Source organism: Mus caroli, unplaced genomic scaffold (assembly GCF_900094665.2).
Source record: "Mus caroli unplaced genomic scaffold, CAROLI_EIJ_v1.1 scaffold_19888_1, whole genome shotgun sequence".
Lineage (NCBI taxonomy): Eukaryota > Metazoa > Chordata > Mammalia > Rodentia > Muridae > Mus > Mus caroli.
This window is the reverse complement of record NW_018390493.1, coordinates 1-8,741: the sequence shown is the minus strand read 5'-3', so window position 1 is coordinate 8,741 and position 8,741 is coordinate 1. Positions and strand designations below refer to the sequence as shown.

General features: G+C 47.7%; 1 pseudogene; it reads left to right on the top strand.

Annotated features, from left to right (window-relative positions):
• The first annotated feature begins 217 nt into the window (after positions 1–217).
• LOC110288678 lies at positions 218–5,298 on the top strand (annotated as a pseudogene).
• The last annotated feature ends 3,443 nt before the right edge of the window (positions 5,299–8,741 follow it).

Here is an 8,741-nt window from a genome sequence, read left to right as displayed (position 1 = left end):
CCTCGTATCTTGGTTTTACAGTTCTGAGATCGTGGGTTCAAGTCCCACCTCGTTCCTTGGTTTTACGGTTCTGAGATTGTGGGTTCGAGTCCCACCTCGTGCCTTGGTTTTACGTCTGGCAGAGTGAAGAATGAGTGTGCTTAGATACTGGTGTCTTTTATTCTCTGTTGCTGTCTTGTTTTTGTGTTGCTGTCCTGTTTTGTTTGTGGTTTTCGTTATGGGACAGACTGTATCTACCCCTTTATCTTTGACTAAGGACCATTGGACTGACGTTAGGGTAAGAGGACAGAATCTATCAGTGATAGTTAAAAAGAAACATTGGTTAACTTTCTGTTGCTTGGAATGGCCTGCCTTTGGAGTAGGCTGGCCGGCCAAGGGGACCTTCCTACCATTAGGGCCATAAAGGCCATTGTCTTTCAGGAAGGACCAGGATCGCACCTGGACCAGCAACCATACATCACGGTGTGGGAGGATTTGGCGCGGTATCTGCCTCCGTGGGTTCTGCCGTTTCTCCCACCCTTACCCCCCCGGGCACTAGGATCCTGGCTGTCTGAAAGAGTGCTGTGAACAGGACGCAGAAGTCACAGCCTAAAGAAGACGGCAAGTGCTGCACTCCACCAGCACTAAACCCTAAGATCTACCCAGAGATAGAGGAACCTCCTGAGTGGCCCTATTCCCAGCCTCCACCCTACCTTCGAGTTCCCCAACTGCCAGCTCCCTCAGCCCCGCTCCAGGCCCCAGCCTCAGGGACTGGGGGAGGAGGTCCCTCAGCAGGAACAAGGAGCCAGCGGGGAGCCACCCCTGAGGGGCCAGCCGATTCAACCGTAGTGCTTCCCCTCAGGGCTGTTGGGGCTCTGAACAGTCTATAACATCTGCAGTATTGGCCCTTTTCCTCCTCTGATCTATATAACTGGAAAGTCAATCACCCCCCCCTTTCTCAGAAAATCCTGCAGGGCTCACAGGGCTGATAGAGTCTCTGATGTACTCCCACCAGCCTACCTGGGACGATTGCCAGCAGCTCCTGCAGATACTGTTTACCACTGAGGAGAGGGAGAGGATTCTCCTCGAGGCTCAGAAGAACATCCGAGATGAGACCAGACCCCGGTCGAGATAGATGAAGGATTCCCCCTGACCCGCCCCCAGTGGGATTATAACACAGCACAAGGTAGGGAACAGCTGTCCAATTATCATAGGGCTCTAGTGGCAGGTCTCAGGGGCACCACTCGCAGGCCCACCAATTTGGCTAAGGTAAGGGAAATTATGCAGGGGGCAACTGAGTCTCCCTCAGTCTTTTTAGAAAGACTCATGGAAGCTTATAGGAGATACATCCCGTTTGACCTATGTCTGAAGGGCAGCGGGCCTCAGTGATTATGGCCTTCATCGGCCAATCAGCTCCTGATATTAGGAAAAAGTTACAGCAGATTGAGGGGTTGCAGGATTACACTGTAAGGGATGTAGTTAGAGAGGTTGAGAAAGTGTATCACAAGAGACGGAAGATGAAAAGCAAGAAAGGGAAAAGAGAGAGAGGAGAGAAGATGAGGATAGGAGAGACAAAAGGCAGGAGCAAGTTTTGACTCATATTTTGGCCACCACAGCAGACAAAGGAAGAAGTAGGGTTAGACAGTCAGGGTACCTAAGAGACGAAAAATGGCAGGGGCCAAGGAGACCCGGAAGAGATAAACCACACCTAGTAAAAGACCAATGTGCGTACTGCAAGGATACAGGCCATTGGGTTCGTGAATGCCCTAAGAAGAAATAGGGAACACAGGTACTGTCCCTTGGAGAAGGCGAAGACTAGGGGAGACAGGGCTCGGCCCCCCTCCCCGAGCCTAGGGTAACATTAGAAGTGGAGGGGACCACTGTCAATTTCCTGGTTGACACAGGTGCAGAATTTTCAGTGCTTAAGACACCACTAGGTTGAGTAAGAAAAAATGAAAAAACATTAGTCATTGGGGCCACAGGACAGAAATCATACCCGTGGACCACGTTCCGGACAGTGGACCCAGGACGGAACCAAGTGATTCATTCATTCCTGGTCATTCTGGAGTGTCCCATGCCCCTATTGGGAAGAGACTTATTAACCAAATTAAAAGTACAAATAACCTTCGCCTCTCCCAGACCAAAGGTATCTTGGGGAGTAGAGACACCTCAGACCTTAGCACTGTCTTTACAATTAGGAGAGGAATATCGGATCTATCAGGGCAAATTAAACCCCCCTGAGGGACTACAGGACTGGCTTACTCGATTTCCTCAAGCATGGGCCAAAACAGGGGGTATGGGAATGGCGAGGCAAGTCCCCCCGGTGGTGATGGAGCTCAAGTCCAAGGCTATACCCATTGGGGTTCGACAATACCCCATGGGAAGAGATGCTCAGGAGGGTATACACCCCCACATCACCAGACTGCTCCAACAAGGAATCCTAGTCCCCTGCAAGTCTCCTTGGAATACCCCCCTCCACTCCCAGTAAAGAAAACCGGGATGAACAACTACAGTCCTGTACAGGACCTCAGAGAGGTAAACAAAAGAGTCCAGGACATCCACCCCACAGTGCCCAATCCTTATAACCTGCTCAGCACACTACCGCCTGAACGAACCTGGTACACGGTTCTAGATCTTAAAGATGCCTTCTGTCTGAGGTTACACCCCAATAGTCAACGGCTGTTCGCCTTTGAATGGCGAGATCCAGAAAGTGGAAAGACTGGACAGCTCACCAGCTCACATGGACAAGGCTACCCCAGGGATTCAAAAATTCACCCACTTTGTTTGATGAGGCCTTGCACCGAGACTTTGCCTCTTTTTGAGCCAACAATCCCCAGGTGACCCTTGTACAGTACATTTATGACCTTCTGATAGCTGCACGAACACGTGAAGAGTACAAACTTGGGACCCAGAACATCCTGGTTGAATTGGGTGAGTTGGAATATCGAGTCTCTGCTAAAAAGGTGCAGTTATGCCAAACAGAGTTGACCTACTTGGGATACATTCTGAGGAATGGACAACGATGGCTCACCGACGCCAGAAAACAGACAGTGACGTGAATCCCGACCCTGGCCACCCCTCACCAGGTAAGAGAATTCCTGGGGACAGCAGGATTCTGTAGACTATGGATCCCAGGGTTTGCCACCCTGGCAGCCCCACTGTACTCCCTAACAAAGGAAAGAGGGGAATGCATTTGGACCCAAGAACATCAGTCAGCTTTTGAGACTCTGAAAAAGGCCTTGCCCTAGCACTGCTGGATGTAAATAAGCCGTTCACTTTGTATATCGATGAGACAAATGGGGTAGCCCGCAGAGTCCTCACTCAAACCCTAGGGCCCTGGAAGCGCCCAGTAGCTTATCTATCAAAGAAACTGGACCCTGTGGCTAGCGGATGGCCTTCATGCCTATGAGCGACAGCAGCCACCGCGGTGCTGGTAAAAGATGCTGATAAGCTGACTATGGGCCAGAATGTTACTGTGGTGGCCCCACACTCTCTCGAGAGCATTATCAGGCAACCGCCAGATCCCTGGATGACCAACGCTCGAATGACTCACTATCAAAGTTTGCTGCTGACTGAGCGAGTGACTTTTGCTCCCCCTGCTGTCCTCAATCCCGCTACCTTACTAGCCAAAACTAATGAAACCCTTGTGCACAACTTGGGGGAGATATTAGCAGAAGAAACTGGAACTCTTCCGGACCTCTCTGACCAGCTGTGGCCAGGAGCAGCAACTTGGTTCACCAACAGAAGCAGCTTTGTGGTAGAAGGTAAGCAAAGGGCCGGGGCAGTGGTAGTAGATGGAAATTTTGTCGTATGGTCTAGCAGTCTACCTGAAGGAACCTCAGCTCAAAAAGCAGAGCTCATCACTCTAACTCAGGCTTTGAGGCTGGCAGAGGGTAAGGCTATCAATATTTACACTGACAGCCGATATGCTTTCGCTATGGCTCATGTCCATGGAGCGATCTATAGGCAGCGTGGCTTATTGACCTCCACTGGAAAAAGATGTTAAGAACAAAGAAGAGATCCTTGGTCTGTTGGAGGCTGTTCATCTGCCTCTCAAGGTAGCGATCATCCACTGCCCAGGGCATCAAAAAGGAACCGGACCAGTAGAAAAGGGAAATCAAACGGCAGACCAAGTGGCTAAAGAAGCGGCCCAGGGGCCAATAACTCTGGTAGTTAAAACTATGCCCCAACCAGCTGAAGAGGAGACAGAAAGAAAGGTTCTCACAGAAGAAGAGGGGCTAAAGTACCTAGCTGACATACACCGTCTCACTCATTTAGGATCTAAAAAGATGATAAAATTAGTCAGTAGGTCCCCCTATCACATTTCTGGGCTACAAAAGGCGGCAGAACACCTGGTGAGAAACTGCCAAACTTGCGCGCTCACCAATGCTGGATCCAGCAGGCTCCCTGGAGGAAGGCGTCTGCGGGGAGACAGACCTGGGACCTACTGGGAAATTGACTTTACTGAGGTAAAACCAGTCCAGTTAGGAAATAAATATCTGTTAGTCTTTATAGATACCTTCTCTGGGTGGGTTGAAGCGTTCCCCACCAAGAAGGAGACAGCCACCATAGTAGCCAAGAAGATACTTGAAGAAATTCTCCCTTGTTTCGGGGTACTCAAGGTAATCGGGTCAGACAATGGGCCTGCATTTCTCTCTCAGGTAAATCAGGGTTTTGCCAGACAACTGGGGACAAATTGGAAGTTACATTGTGTTTACAGATCCCAGAGTTCAGAACAGGTAGAAAGAATGAATAGAACTCTAAAAAGAGACCTTGACTAAATTGACCTTAGAGACCGGTGGGAACAATTGGACAGCCCTTCTCCCTTATGCTTTATTCAGGGCCCAGAATACCCACGGAACCTCTGGTCTAACACCCTTTGAATTAATGTATGGGGCGCCTCCGCCCATCTATGTGACAGTAGAGAGTAGAACTTGCCCAGATGTATCCTTCATCCCCTCCTCTAACCTTTTAGCCCGACTCAAGGCTCTTGAAATTGTGAGAAAGGAGATCTGGAAACAGTTAAAAGAAACCTATGTTGCTGGTGACATACAGATGCCGCATCAGTTTGAAGTAGGAGATGCTGTCCTGGTGAGGAGACATCGAGTGGGGAACCTTGAGCCACTGTGGAAAGGACCCTACTTGGTACTGCTAACGACACCCACCGCAGTTAAAGTGGAAGGAATCCCAACCTGGGTTCACACGTCTCACGTCAAGAAGGCACCCCCTGAGGCTGATCAAAATGAGTGGATCCTGGAAAAGACTGCTAATCCTCTTAAGTTGTGCCTATGTCGTTGGCGCCATCCTGAAGAAGAGTGACAACCCACACCAGCCTATGAATCTCACTTGGCAAGTGTTATCCCAATCGGGGGAAATACTATTTACCACCGCAAAATTAGAACCTCCGGGGGCATGTATTTTTGCCTTCACCAAATCATTCCTGCAGCCAGGAGTACTCCCCCTAATGAGGTCCGAAGCTATGGGTTTTATAGCTGCCCCAAGCATATTAAGAGTTCCTGGTGTGGGGGGGCCTAAGTGGTACTATTGCAGACAATGGAGTTGTGTTACCTCAAATGATGGAGATTGGAAATGGGCCGTTGAGCCCTCTGGGGATGGATTGGAGTTTGCTTTTCAAAATAAGGGGCCAGGCAAACATGCAGAAATGGGGCTATACAAAGATCAGGAATGCAAGTCTACAGACTTAGATCATGTGAAACTGCAGTTCACAGAAATGGGAAAAAATTATACCCTTGCCCAGTGGATTGGAGGCATGACCTGGGGAATCGTGTTCTACAATTATGGTAGCAAACCTGGATCGTTGCTCCATGTCTGTCTAAACATTGAAAGTCCTCCAGCCCTACCAGTAGGCCCTAATAAGGTGCTCCCTGAGCCGAACCAACCCCTTCCCCCCACCCAAAAGACTCCCCAAGAGCCCTCAACCATCACCCCCACATACCCCCCGATGGAACAGAAACTGTTTGATTTGGTGTGAGGGGCTTACTTTGCCCTCAATGAAACAGATCCCAATGTAACTACCGACTGTTGGTTATGTCTATCCACAGGCCCACCATACTATGAGGGAATCACTTTTGATGGAAACTTTAACAAAACCAGTAACCATGCTTCCTGCTCATGGGGAACAGGGCAAAAATTAACCCTGACTGAGGTATCTGGAAGAAGCCCTGATCTCTGTATAGGGACACCCCCTCCTTCCCACCGGCACCTATGTGGCCGAACTAGTTCCGTGTCTAGGAAGGATACCAATTATTACCTTGTGCCATCTCCAGCTGGCTGGTGGGCTTGTAGTACAGGACTCACCCCATGCATATCAACTAGTGTTTTTGACCCCTCTCGTGATTTTTGTGTCATGGTTCAGTTATTGCCTCGAGTGTATTATCATCCTGCTTCCAGCCTAGAGGATGAATATACACAGGGGAGATTTAAAAGAGAGCCAGTCTCCCTTACCCTAGCTATGTTAATGGGGGTAGGACTTACAGCAGGAGTAGGAACAGGGGCAGCAGCCTTAATTGAGGGAAGACAAGGAATCCAGTCTTTAAGAGATGTTGTCAATGAAGACCTAAGGATGTTAGAAAAATCTATGGACACCTTAGAAAAATCTTTACTCTCTCTGTCAGAAGTAGTTTTACAAAACAGAAGAAGTCTAGATTTACTGTTTTTAAAAGAAGGAGGACTTTGTGCAGCTTTAAAAGAAGAATGCTGTTTTTATGCAGACCACACAGGAATAGTCAGAGATTCTATGCAGAAACTGAGAGAAAGGTTGGATCAGAGAAGGCGAGATCGAGAAGCTCAACTGGGATGATTCCAGTCTTGGTATTCTCGGTCTCCGTGGATGACCACTCTATTTTCTGCCCTTGCTGGACCGATTCTTATTATATGCTTAATTTTAATTTTTGGCCCCTGCATAATAAATAAGGGGATTGCTTTTATTCAGAGTAGAGTAGATGCAGTCAAGCTCATGGTTTTATAGTACCAGCCAATAATTCAGATAGAAGAAGAATTAGGAGAAACAGGCTTTTGAAATTCTAAGATTAAAATTACTTAGTAGAGGAAGAGGGGAATGAAAGAAAATAAAAACTTGAGACCCGTGATTCATGTAATTTATATCAAATAGCCCAAAGAGTTGTTTGTGAGCTTTGAAACCTGGGACCGAGAACATAGCAGAACAGGCTAGGACATGCCCTGGCAGGCCCATCATTAAGACATTCCTGAGGCTGCTTAGCCATAAAGATAAAGAGAGATAAAGAGAATGACAAGCCGAACTGGCCCAGTGCACTCCCTATCTAGAACCCTTCTGACCTAATTTAAATGTTATTTGCATATACAGTCTGATGATGTTTAAATGAACCAATCATGTGAAACCATGCCAATTCCTCCCTCAGCCCCACTCCTTTTCTTTAAAAACCCCTAGCTTCCAAGCCTCATGGTCGGATCCACTGTCTCCTGCATGCGATATGTTTAGACCCAGAGCTCCACCATTAAACTACCTCGTGTTTTTACATCAAGATGGTCGTCTGTTCATGATTCTTGGCTGCACGCAGAATCGGGAGTTGAGTGGGGGTTTCCCCACTAGGTTCTTTCATTTTCCCCTCTGAAAATCCCCTATCCCCTCCCCCNCCCCCCAACCCCCTCCCCCTGCTTACCAACCCACCCACTCCCAATTCCTGGCCTTGGCATTCACCTGTGCTGGGGCATAGAACCTTCACAGGACCAAGGGCCTCTCCTCCCATTGATAACTGACTAGGTCATTCTCTACTACATATGCAGCTAGAGCCATAAGTCCCCCGATGTGTTTTCTTTGATTGGTGGTCTAGACCCAGGGATCTCAGGGGGGTACTGGTTAGTTCATTATTGTTGTTCCTCCTAGGGGGGTGCAAACCCCTTCAGCTCCTTGGGTACTTTCTCTAGCTCCTTCATTGTGGACCCTGTGATTATTCCAATGAATGGCTGGGAGCATCCACTTCTGTATTTGCTAGGCACAGGTAGAGCCTCTCAGGAGACAGCTTTATCGAGCTCTTACCAGCTATCTCTTGTTGGCATCCAAAATAGTGTCTGGGTTTGGTGGTTGTTTATGGGATGGATCTCTGGGAGGGGTAGTCTCTGGATGGTCGTTCCTTCAGTCTCTGCTCTGAACTTTGTCTCTGTAACTCCCTCCATGGGTATTTTGTTCCCCCTTCTAAGAAGAATTGAAGTATCCACACTTTGGTCTTCCTCCTCCTTGAGTTCCATGTGATTTGCAAATTGTATCTTGAATATTCTGAGCCTCTGGGCTAATATTCATTTATCAATGAGTATATACCATGTGTGTTCTTTTGTGATTAGGTTAGCACACTCAGGATGATATTTTCTAGTTCCATCTATTTGCCTAAGTATTTCATGAATTCATTGTTTTTAATAGCTGTGTAGTACTCCGTTGTGTAAATGTACCACATTTTCTGTATCCATTCCTCTGTTGAGGGACATCTGGACTCTTTCCACCTTCTGACTATTATAAATAAGGCTTCTATTAACATAGTGGAGCATGTGTTCTTATTACATGTTGGACCATCTTCTGGGTAAAAGACAATAGTTTTTATGTCACAAGTTACAACAGATTTGTCAAGAGAAAACTCAGCTGCCTTGTGTCTTTTTATTTTTATTTTTTTTTATATATATTTTTATTACATATTTTCCTCAATTACATTTCCAATACTATCCCAAAAGTCCCCCATAGCGCCCCCCACTTCCCTACCCACCCATTCCCA